General features: G+C 45.7%; 1 long non-coding RNA gene across 2 annotated transcripts; it reads left to right on the top strand.

The window, feature by feature from the left end:
• The first annotated feature begins 4,997 nt into the window (after positions 1 to 4,997).
• LOC141041648 (uncharacterized) lies at positions 4,998 to 8,442 on the top strand. 2 transcript variants are annotated; one of them, XR_012202502.1, is made up of 4 exons: positions 4,998 to 5,615; positions 5,704 to 6,040; positions 6,832 to 6,922; positions 8,159 to 8,442. It is a non-coding gene; the product is annotated as an uncharacterized lncRNA (long non-coding RNA). The 2 variants fall into 2 exon arrangements; XR_012202501.1 differs by lacking the exon at positions 8,159 to 8,442 and having other exon boundaries at positions 5,007 to 5,615; positions 6,832 to 6,932.
• The last annotated feature ends 1,917 nt before the right edge of the window (positions 8,443 to 10,359 follow it).

The raw sequence follows: 10,359 nt of genomic DNA, 5'->3' as shown, positions 1-10,359 counted from the left end.
ATTACAAATGGAATGCACAAACCATCTTTTGCATCCCTAACGGTACTCCATTTTTTTGCAGGGACCAGTCATCACATGATCGAAATAAGATCACTGATCCTAGATGTGCATTTGCATTCGTGATTCGGTCTAACCTGGAACCTTGTAGCTGACTTTGGCATATTGGGATCGACTATCTTAGCAGTCGTTACCATGGTACCACTGATGTGCAACATGGTCACACAATCTACCACGATCGGACCGTCACCATCTACCCAGGTATTCCATTTTCTCATTGATGTGTGTTAGAGTAGTACTTGTTAGTTATTTTATTTTCTTTACTGGGACATGTTTACTGTACTAGTACTACAATTTAGTATTATTTATTTTAACCCTCTCGCCTTCTCCTTCATTGTGGTACTACTTACTAGTACTAGTATTTTTTACCTTGGAGGACGTGTATAGCTAGCTAGGCCCTTGAAGACTTGAATCCACAAGCTCCCACCATTTTTTTCAATGTCTTACTATCTCATCCATGTAGCCAAGAGTAGCTATATACAATAATCCATTTATTTTACTTCCTCTATACCGGAGTAGTACTATTTGCTGCACAATATTACTGACCGCCATATTTGAGCACAACATTATTATGCATGGACATTGACCATGTACGTCACCATGTGTCCAGATCTGAGATGCCGTGTGTACCAGATGAATGGCGCCGAGTTCGACCCTTGTGATGCTATGTGGGTGCCGAGGAACACTCTTGGAGAGTACTCGCTTTTCATTGGGGACAACTACCCCATTGTCAAGCGGATGCCACCTTCCGTGCACGACACCGAAGGCCTGCCGTTCATGATGCATGGTTCTGTCTTTAGTGCACACCGCCGGATGAACGACATGCTGGGACACGCTATCCCTGATTTATGCCGCTTCAACTTGGATGAGTCTCCATCGTGTGGAATCGGACTAGAAAGTTGCGACAATGATTCCCGCTGCCCACCGCTATGGATCGTGCCATCTATGAAGAACACCTGGGACTGGAACCTGGAGGAGGACATGGAGCCCATTTATAACGTGTAAGTGGAGTATGGTAAATTGTGAATGGTAGCGCTGTGAATATATGTAGACTAGTCGTGCACAAATTTATCACATGAAGTGGAGATGAAATTGTGTGGCATACTGGCATTTGTCATTTAGAAATTATTACTAGTAAATGTGTTATGTGTATTTCAACTTGTGTGGCTGTTGCACGGGCTCCAACATGCTCTGTGATAAAAAAAGTTGGCACAGCTTTGGATATAGGTGATGTGGCGGCATCATACAGTAGTATCGTTCGCTATAGTTGTAGTACTCCTACTAGGACGACAACTCCTATAAAACCTTGCACTTGGATCATTGCCTATTCGAGAGGTTCAGCAGTTCATACTCCTATGAATCTTGCACTTGGCTCTTCGCTTCTTCGGAAGGTCCAACAATGATGATACTACAGTACAATATGCTTCTGGCAATCTGACACCGAATGAGCTGCTGCACGCCCACCGTGAGGGCGAGGGCAAGGGAGAGGGAGAGGGCGCTGTAGTCAAAACCCTCTCCTCGTCCTATGAGCCACCGCGCGCGTGGGCAAGGGAGAGGGTGTAGGCGTATGTAGTAAGCAAGCTTCTCCTCGTCCTGTGAGCTACCGCGCGTGGGCGAGGGAGAGGGCGTAATAAGCAAGCTTCTCCTTGTTCGGTGAGTTCACGGGACACATCAAAGTAGTACTACTAGGCCATACTGTGTCCTTTTCGGTTAATATGGCTTAATTTGAAACGACAAAAATACACTGGCGGTCAACGTATGTAACAATACTGTCGGTGCAACAAACCCTGGGTCTGTTGCCCAGACTATGCACAGGCACGAGAACAAGATCGTAGCACCAAGGTCAGATTGGAGTGCAAGGGATCAGTTCTTCAAAGGACCGGCGTGCAGCACAAGAGGACCAAGACTAGCCAGAGAAGCAAGATATTGCAAAGGAAAAAAAACTCCCTTGCCGGGCAGGCAAGCCTGGCAAGGATGGGGTTACACCCGGAACCAAGCCTTTGGGTCGTCCCGGCAGGCCTTCCGGGTGATGTCTACTACACAACCTTCTTCTTGTAGACGTTGTTGGGCCTCCAAGTGCAGAGATTTGTAGGACAGTAGCAAAATTCCCTCAAGTGGATGACCTAAGGTTTATCAATCCGTCGGAGGCGTAGGATGAAGATGGTCTCTCTCAAGCAACCCTGCAACCAAATAACGAAAAGTATCTTGTGTCCCCAACACACCCAATACAATGGTAAGTTGTATAGGTGCACTAGTTCAGCGAAGAGATGGTGATACAAGTGCAATATGGATGGTAGATATAGGTATTTGAAATCTGGAAATATAAAAAGAAAGGTAACTAATGATAAAAGTGAGCGTAAACAGTATTGCAATGCTAGGAAACAAGGCATAGGGTTCATACTTTCACTAGTGCAAGTTCTCTCAACAATAATAACATAACTGGATCACATAACTATCCCTCAACATGCAACAAAGAGTCACTCCAAAGTCACTAATAGCGGAGAACAAATGAAGAGATTATTGTAGGGTACGAAACCACCTCAAAGTTATTCTTTCGGATTGATCTATCATAGAGTTCATACGAGAATAACACCTTAAGATACAAATCAATCAAAACCCTAATGTCACCTAGATACTCCAATGTCACCTCAAGTATCCGTGGGTATGATTATACGATATGCATCAAACAATCTCAGATTCATCTATTCAACCAACACATAGAACTTCAAAGAGTGCCCCAAAGTTTCTACCAGAGAGTCAAGACGAAAATGTGTGCCAACCCCTATGCATAAGTTCACGAGCGGAACCCGCAAGTTGATCACCAAAACATACATCATGTGGATCACGTGATATCTCATTGTCACCACAGATAAGCACATGCAAGACATACATCAAGTGTTCTCAAATCCTTAAAGACTCAATCCGATAAGATAACTTCAAAGGGAAAACTCAATCCATTACAAGAGAGTAGAGGGGGAGAAACATCATAAGATCCAACTATAATAGAAAAGCTCGCGATACATCAAGATCGTACCGCCTCAAGAACACAAGAGAGAGAGATCAAACACATAGCTACTAGTACATACCCTCAGCCCCGAGGGTGAACTACTCCCTCCTCGTCATGGAGATTGCCGGGATGATGAAGATGGCCACCGGTGAGGGTTCCCCCTCCGGCAGGGTGCCGGAACAGGGTCCCGATTGGTTTTTGGTGGCTACAGAGGCTTGCGGCGGCGAAACTCCCGATCTATTGTGTTCCCTGATGTTTTTAGGGTATATGGACATATATAGGCGAAAGATGTCGGTCAGGGGAGCCACGAGTGGCCCACGAGGGTGGGGGCGCGCCTAGGGGGTAGGGCGCGCCTCCCTGCCTCGTGGCTTCCTCGAAGCTTCCCTGACGTCTACTCCAAGTCTCCTGGATTGCTTCCGTTCCAAAAATAACTCTCCCGAAGGTTTCATTCCGTTTGATATTCCTTTTCTTCGAAACAATGAAATAGGCAAGAAAACAACAATTTGGGCTAGGCCTCCGGTTAATAGGTTAGTCCCAAAAATAATATAAAAGTGTATAATAAAGCCCATAAACATCCAAAATAGATAATATAATAGCATGAATACTTCATAAATTATAGATACATTGGAGACGTATCAGCATCCCCAAGCTTAATTCCTGCTCTTCCTCGAGTAGGTAAATGATAAAAGAAATAATTTATGAAGTGTGAATGCCAGCAGGTGCACAAGTTTAATCAATGATAATTTCAATCACCTTTTCTAGCATCATTATATGTCATAACAGTAGCTCATATCATAAAGCTTCTCATGATCAAGTAACAAGCTATTCACTTGTTAAAGTATAGATCATAAACTTTCTTGAAAACTAACAAACCGTGTTATTAGTCATCAAACAATTACAATTCATCTTATTTTCAGGAAGGGTCTATGTCAGAGCTTTGATTCAGCAAACTTCACATACTCAACTATCATTTAGTCTTTCACAATTGCTAACACTCATGTGATATTTATGGGTTCAAAGTTTTAATCAGACACAGAGAAAGATAGGGGCTTATAGATTCGCCTCCCAACCTTTTACCTCAAGGGTAATGTCAACAATAATAGTTCATGATGCCTTACATCCAATTGGATATATATATATATATATATATATATATATATATATATATATATATCAGGATCTTTCCAACACAAGGTGCTTGCCAAAGGATAAAATGTAAAAAGGAAAGGTCAATATCACCATGACTCTTGCATAAGGTATAAGACAAGAATAAAAGATAGGCCCTTCGCAGAGGGAAGCAGAGGTTGTCATGCTCTTTTATAGTTGGATGCACAAAATCTTAATGCGAAAGAACGTCACTTTATATTGCCACTTGTGATAGGGACCTTTATTATGCAGTTCGTCGCTTTTATTGCTTCCACATCACAAGATCGTATAAAGCTTATTTTCTCCACACTAATTGTAACGCCCCGAGACCGATGCTCCAGATGCCTTCCATCTTTTTCGTTATTGTTGTGTGTATTTATTTGTTTGTTGCTTTCATCATCGCATCATCCGCATTGCGTCGGCACCTCGTTGCCGTCGTTGTTTTTAAAACTTGCATCCGCTCGTAGTTGTCGCTCCTCGCTTTTCTCTGTTGCGTTCGTTGACCATTCTGAGTCTAACCGGATTTTCGATTCTCTCTTGTCTGACCGTTTGACCCTCTCTGCACAACCACCGAGCCCCTCGTGTGCACTTCCGAAACTGCCCCGAACCCGAACCGTTCAGTCATCACCGTTGCATACAGATCATCCCCAAACATCTACAAAACATCTACGTTTTCTTAATTGGGCTCCCTAACCTAATTTTCCCGGACCGTCCGAGGATGAACGGAGGGACCGGATACCCCTAAGCTATCCCCTACCTATATAAATAGTGGGCAACCCTAGATACTAGGGATCCTGTCCCATCCATCCATTTCGTGCCCGCCGCCGCCACTCTGTCCAATCTTCCTCCTCGGGATCCCTCCCGATCCTCTCTCCTAACCAACTGGCACCCGACGCCTCCCCTCGATCCACCCGGCCAACCAGAGGAGCTCCTCCTCTCCCGCTCCTCCCGCAGCCAGCTCCTGTCCCGAGCGCCTCCTCCTCACCTCGTCTTCCTCAGGCCGGCCACCAGCAGCAGCTTCAGGCCAGTCCCGCCGCCAAGTCCCTCGCGCAATCCCATACCTCGTCCTTGCGCTGCCTCCAGGAACCAACAGAGGAAAGAGCCTCGCGCTCGTGTGCGAGGACGCACATGAGCTTCTGCGCCCGCGCCTCGATCCCGCCGCCTCTCCATCAACCGGACGTCGGCGCCGGCGACCAGCTCCCCCAGGCCGGTCTCGCCTCCCTTCTCCTCCACGCGTTGCCCCGCCGGACCTCTCTTGCAGCCCGAGTCCCTCTCCCCGCGCGCCTGTCTCCTCTTGCTGATCTGCCTCACCACCGGAGCACCTTCGCCCGAGCACCCATGGAGAGGGCCTCCCGAGCCCCCCTCGCGCCGTGCCAGTGAGTCCGCCCTGCCGACGACCTTCCAGGCTAGTCCCTCGCGCGTCGTCCTTCTCCTCCTTCCTTCCTTCTTTTCTTCTATGCGTCCTCAACTCCCTCTCGACTCTCTGTGTGCAGGAAACCACCATGGCCACCGACCCCCTGCCTCGCCTTGGATCTCGCCGGGTTGCCGCCTCGCTGTCTGGATCCGCCGTCCCCGCGCCTTTTGGCCTCCTCCGCGCTCGATTCTCGACGTACCCGAGTCCCCCTGCTGCCATGGACGCCAAGCCGTCCTTCTTCGAGCCCTGCTTCCCCTGTAGGCGGCCCCGTTCGTCTCCAGCCGCGCGCCTGCATCGATGGGGTCAGCGCTCCCGAGCGCGTTGACCATGCCCTGCCTCACTTCGTTCTGCTTGCGAAGCCCAAGCCCAGCCAGCCGGCCTGCCTTGCCTCTTCACCGACCGGGCCGAGGCCCATGGTGAGGCCACCCCCAGCGCCTCTTTTCCCTTCTGTTGGGCTAGCAGATTCGGCCCGCTTCTGTTTTTTTTCCTGTCAGCAAAATTTGTCTAATTATCCAGTGAATTACAGTTTTATAGTAAAACCCTTGCACTTCATGCATTTAATACTCCACAACCGTGCATCGGATTAAAACAAACTAAATATGTAAAATGCTTAGAATTTTGTGTAGTTTAATAATATGCCACTTTCACCCATGTTAAAATTGTTCAAAATGTTGTTTGATTAAATTTGCTCGAATAATATGTTAAAATGATTTATTTCATAACTAAATAACCGTAGCTCGGATTTAAATAAACTTTATATGTAGATGGGGTAGAAAAATGCCTAGTTTAACTTGGTGCACTTCATTTTGCTGTTTAACAACATTAACATTGTGTTTAGGGCAGAACAGTACCAAATTCAAAATATGCATATGAGGATTTTCCGGAATTGTTGTTTGTTGTTCCGGCCTCATTTAAATTGCCTAAAATGTGTAGTTTACTTATGTCTCACCTCTTGCCATGTTAATCAACATTTAATATTGTTGGGTACATAAATGAGAGAGAACTAAATAATTGATGTGGTGTTTCGTCAATATGCAACTCGTTGCATATTGAGCTCCACTTAATTTGTAGTGTTGTTTGTTGCACTTTGCCATGCCATGCCTCATTAAACCGGACATGCATCATACTTGATTGTGCATCATGCCATGTTTCTGTGATGGTTGTTTACTATGTTGTTCGTTTCTTTCTGGGTTGCTTCTCTCGTTAGCTTCGGTTTCGTTCCGGAGTTGTGAGGATTCGTTCGACTACGTCCGTTTGTCTTCTTCATGGACTCGTTCTTCTTCCTTGCGGGATCTCAGGCAAGATGACCATACCCTCGAAATCACTTCTATCTTTGCTTGCTAGTTGTTCGCTCTATTGCTATGCCGTGCTACCTACCACTTGCTATATCAAGCCTCCCAAATTGCCATGAACCTCTAACCTTTGTCACCCTTCCTAGCAAACCGTTGTTTGGCTATGTTACCGCTTTTGCTCAGCCCCTCTTATAGCGTTGTTAGTTGCAGGTGAAGATGAAGTTTGTTCCATGTTGGAACATGGATATGTTGGGATATCACAATATCTCTTATCTTAATTAATGCATCTATATACTTGGTAAAGGGTGGAAGGCTCGGCCTTATGCCTGGTGTTTTGTTCCACTCTTGCCCCCCTAGTTTTCGTCATACCGGTGTTATGTTCCTTGATTTTGCGTTCCTTACACGGTTGGGTGATTTATGGGACCCCCTTGACAGTTCGCTTTGAATAAAACTCCTCCAGCAAGGCCCAACCTTGGTTTTACCATTTGCCTACCTAAGCCTTTTTCCCTTGGGTTCTGCAGACTCAAGTGTCATCTTTATTTTAAACCCCCGGGCCATTGCTCCTCTGAGTGTTGGTCCAACCCGTCAGTCGCCGGTGGCCACCAGGGGCAACTCTGGGCTCGCCTATCGGAAGCTTGGACAATCCGGTGTGCCCTGAGAACGAGATATGTGCAGCTCCTATCGGGATTTGTCGGCACATTCGGGCGGCTTTGCTGGTCTTGTTTTACCATTGTCGAAATGTCTTGTAACCGGGATTCCGAGACTGATCGGGTCTTCCTGGGAGAAGGAATATCCTTCGTTCACCGTGAGAGCTTATAATGGGCTAAGTTGGGACACCCCTGCAGGGTATTATCTTTCGGAAGCCGTGCCCGCGGTTATGTGACAGATGGGAATTTGTTAATGTCCGGTTGTAGAGAACTTGACACTCGACTTAAGTAAAATACATCAACCGCGTGGGTAGCCGTGATGGTCTCTTTTCGGCGGAGTCCAGGAAGGGAACACGGCTTTTGAGTTATGTCTGACGTAAGTAGAAGTTCAGAATCACTTCTTGATCATTGCTAGTTCACGACCGTTCCGTTGCTTCTCTTCTCGCTCTCCTTTGCGTATGTTAGCCACCCTATATGCTTAGTGCTTGCTGCAGCTCCACCTCATTACCTCATCTTTCCTATAAGCTTAAATAGTCTTGATCTCGCGGGTGTGAGATTGCTGAGTCCTCGTGACTCACAGATACTTCCAAAACAGTTGTAGGTGCCAGGAATACCAGTGCAGGTGACGCAACCGAGCTCAAGTGGGAGCTCGATGAAGATCTTTTTCGTTGTGTTGTTTCTTTTCATGTTGATCAGTAGTGGAGCCCAGTTGGGACGATCAGGGATCTAGCAGTTGGGTTGTCTTCTTTTATTTTGGTTCCGTAGTCGGACCTATGTGTGTACTCTGAATGATGTATGATTCATTTATGTATTGTGTGAAGTGGCGATTGTAAGCCAACTCTTTATCCCATTCTTGTTCATTACATGGGATTGTGTGAAGATGACTCTTCTTGCGACAAAACCACAATGCGGTTATGCCTCTAAGTCGTGCCTCAACACGTGGGAGATATAGCCGCATCGTGGGCGTTACAAGTTGGTAATCAGAGCCATCCCCGACATAGGAGCCCCCTGCTTGATCGAATCGCTGACGTTGTTGAGTCTAGAACAAAAATGTTTTGAGTCTTAGGATTATATATATCGGAGAGTAGGATTCTTTTTACTCCTCAGTCCCTTCGTCGCTCTGGTGAGGCCTCCTGACGTAGAAGTTTTGACTCTTCTCTCCTCAAATTTCACTAAAAAATTTTAGGATCACGCGGGTATCTTGGAATCGTTCCGATGGTTTTGTGACGAGAACATTGTTCTTGGTGCCTCCTGACATTTAGGGGTTGTGGCAGTGTCCCGGGGAGTTGAGCTCCGAGGTGTTGTCGTCACAATTTTATCGTTACAGTTCTGGAATACCTGAGTTTCGCCGACATCGAAAATCTCTTTTATGCAGTTGTTGGTGAGATCACCTCGACGCCACCCAGTACTGGGGCGGGAGTTCGGGAGTATTGCCATAACTCGTATAACGGATGCTTTTCGAAGGTTGAGGTACACGATTTCCGAAGGTTTCTTGGTTATGTGTTGACGGATGGATACAGCTGGATCTAGGTATTGTTAGTTTGGGTGATATATTTTTGTGTCCCCTGTATCCCCAACACCAGATTGCATAACCAGAAAGTTTCGGGAGTTTATAAGTGGGAATTCAAGTAGCTCCTAGGATATCTTTCCGACAGATGCATGATATGAGATTGGGGTTCGACGTCTAGTGGTCCGCCTTTCCACGGTTGGTTTTACAGTGGTCTCGTAGTGTCTTAAAGAGTCCTTGGCTATGCCGACTCGGGGACGCTTCGTATGTCATGTGCACTTCCTTGTACATGATGGTGCTGTACGATCGAGCCCGTGTGGGCCCCACCACGAAAACTTCGGACGAAATCTCTATCATATGTTTGTTCCGGCTTATTCTGCAAGCCAAATCCTTGTTTTTTTTGTTTTGTTTTAACTTGTGGTATTCGAGTTGCTTCGAAGTCAAATGTTGAATCCATACCTTTTCCTAAGCGGTGTTCTCATATTTCTATGTGGATGATAATCCTTCTTGATCATCGAGGTCGCATGTTAATTTTTTTTCCAAACGGCGTGCTTCTCTTCAAGTGGATCCGATCATTTCAACATTCGCGAGATCAATTCTCAGTTCTTTGCAACGGTGTTTGCTTCATCCGACCCAAGTTGCCTTTGTTTTTCCACCCTCCCACCCTTTTTCTTCAAGGACTCAGATTTCTCAACCATGTATCCTTTATTGGTGAGAAGTCTCTTCATTCTTTTCTTTCAATGTTCTTACCCGGTGGTTCTCATGAAGATGTTCTTCAAGTTTATCATTATTCGTTCTCTTTCTTCTCCAGTGGACTAAATTCAAGCTTTCGGTGTTGATCATATTCCCTTCCTCGTTTCAAGTGTTTTCGTATGTTGGTTCATCTCTTAATCATTCCCCGTTTGCTATTCAATTGTTCCGGAGTGCTAAAGTTATCCCAGAAGATTCAGGTTTCTATTCGAAATCCTTTCAAGCTATTTCGAGGTCTTACCTTATTCAAGCCATTTAATTCAACCGATACTATCTCCTTTTCAAGTAATCATTTCAACGGTGTATCTTTTGAGTGGGCCTTAACCCACAGGTCTTTTCCCAGGATCTTACCTAACTCTTCTAATTCTTTTCGGAGTTATTCTCAAATTCATTGCAAAGTTTGACGTAAGAATGAATTATCATCTGTCATATGTCTTTCTCCAAGATCTTTCAAATTCTTTTCATTGTTGGTTCAATCTTTCTAATTGTCATTCCGGAGTGCCTCAACAATTCATGGTGGTATTTCTCATCGTCATTCT

The sequence above is a fragment of the Aegilops tauschii genome, chromosome 2, assembly GCF_002575655.3.
Source record: "Aegilops tauschii subsp. strangulata cultivar AL8/78 chromosome 2, Aet v6.0, whole genome shotgun sequence".
Taxonomy (NCBI): domain Eukaryota; kingdom Viridiplantae; phylum Streptophyta; class Magnoliopsida; order Poales; family Poaceae; genus Aegilops; species Aegilops tauschii.
The sequence above is the reverse complement of the archived record's forward strand: the minus strand, read 5'-3'. Positions and strand labels throughout refer to the sequence as shown.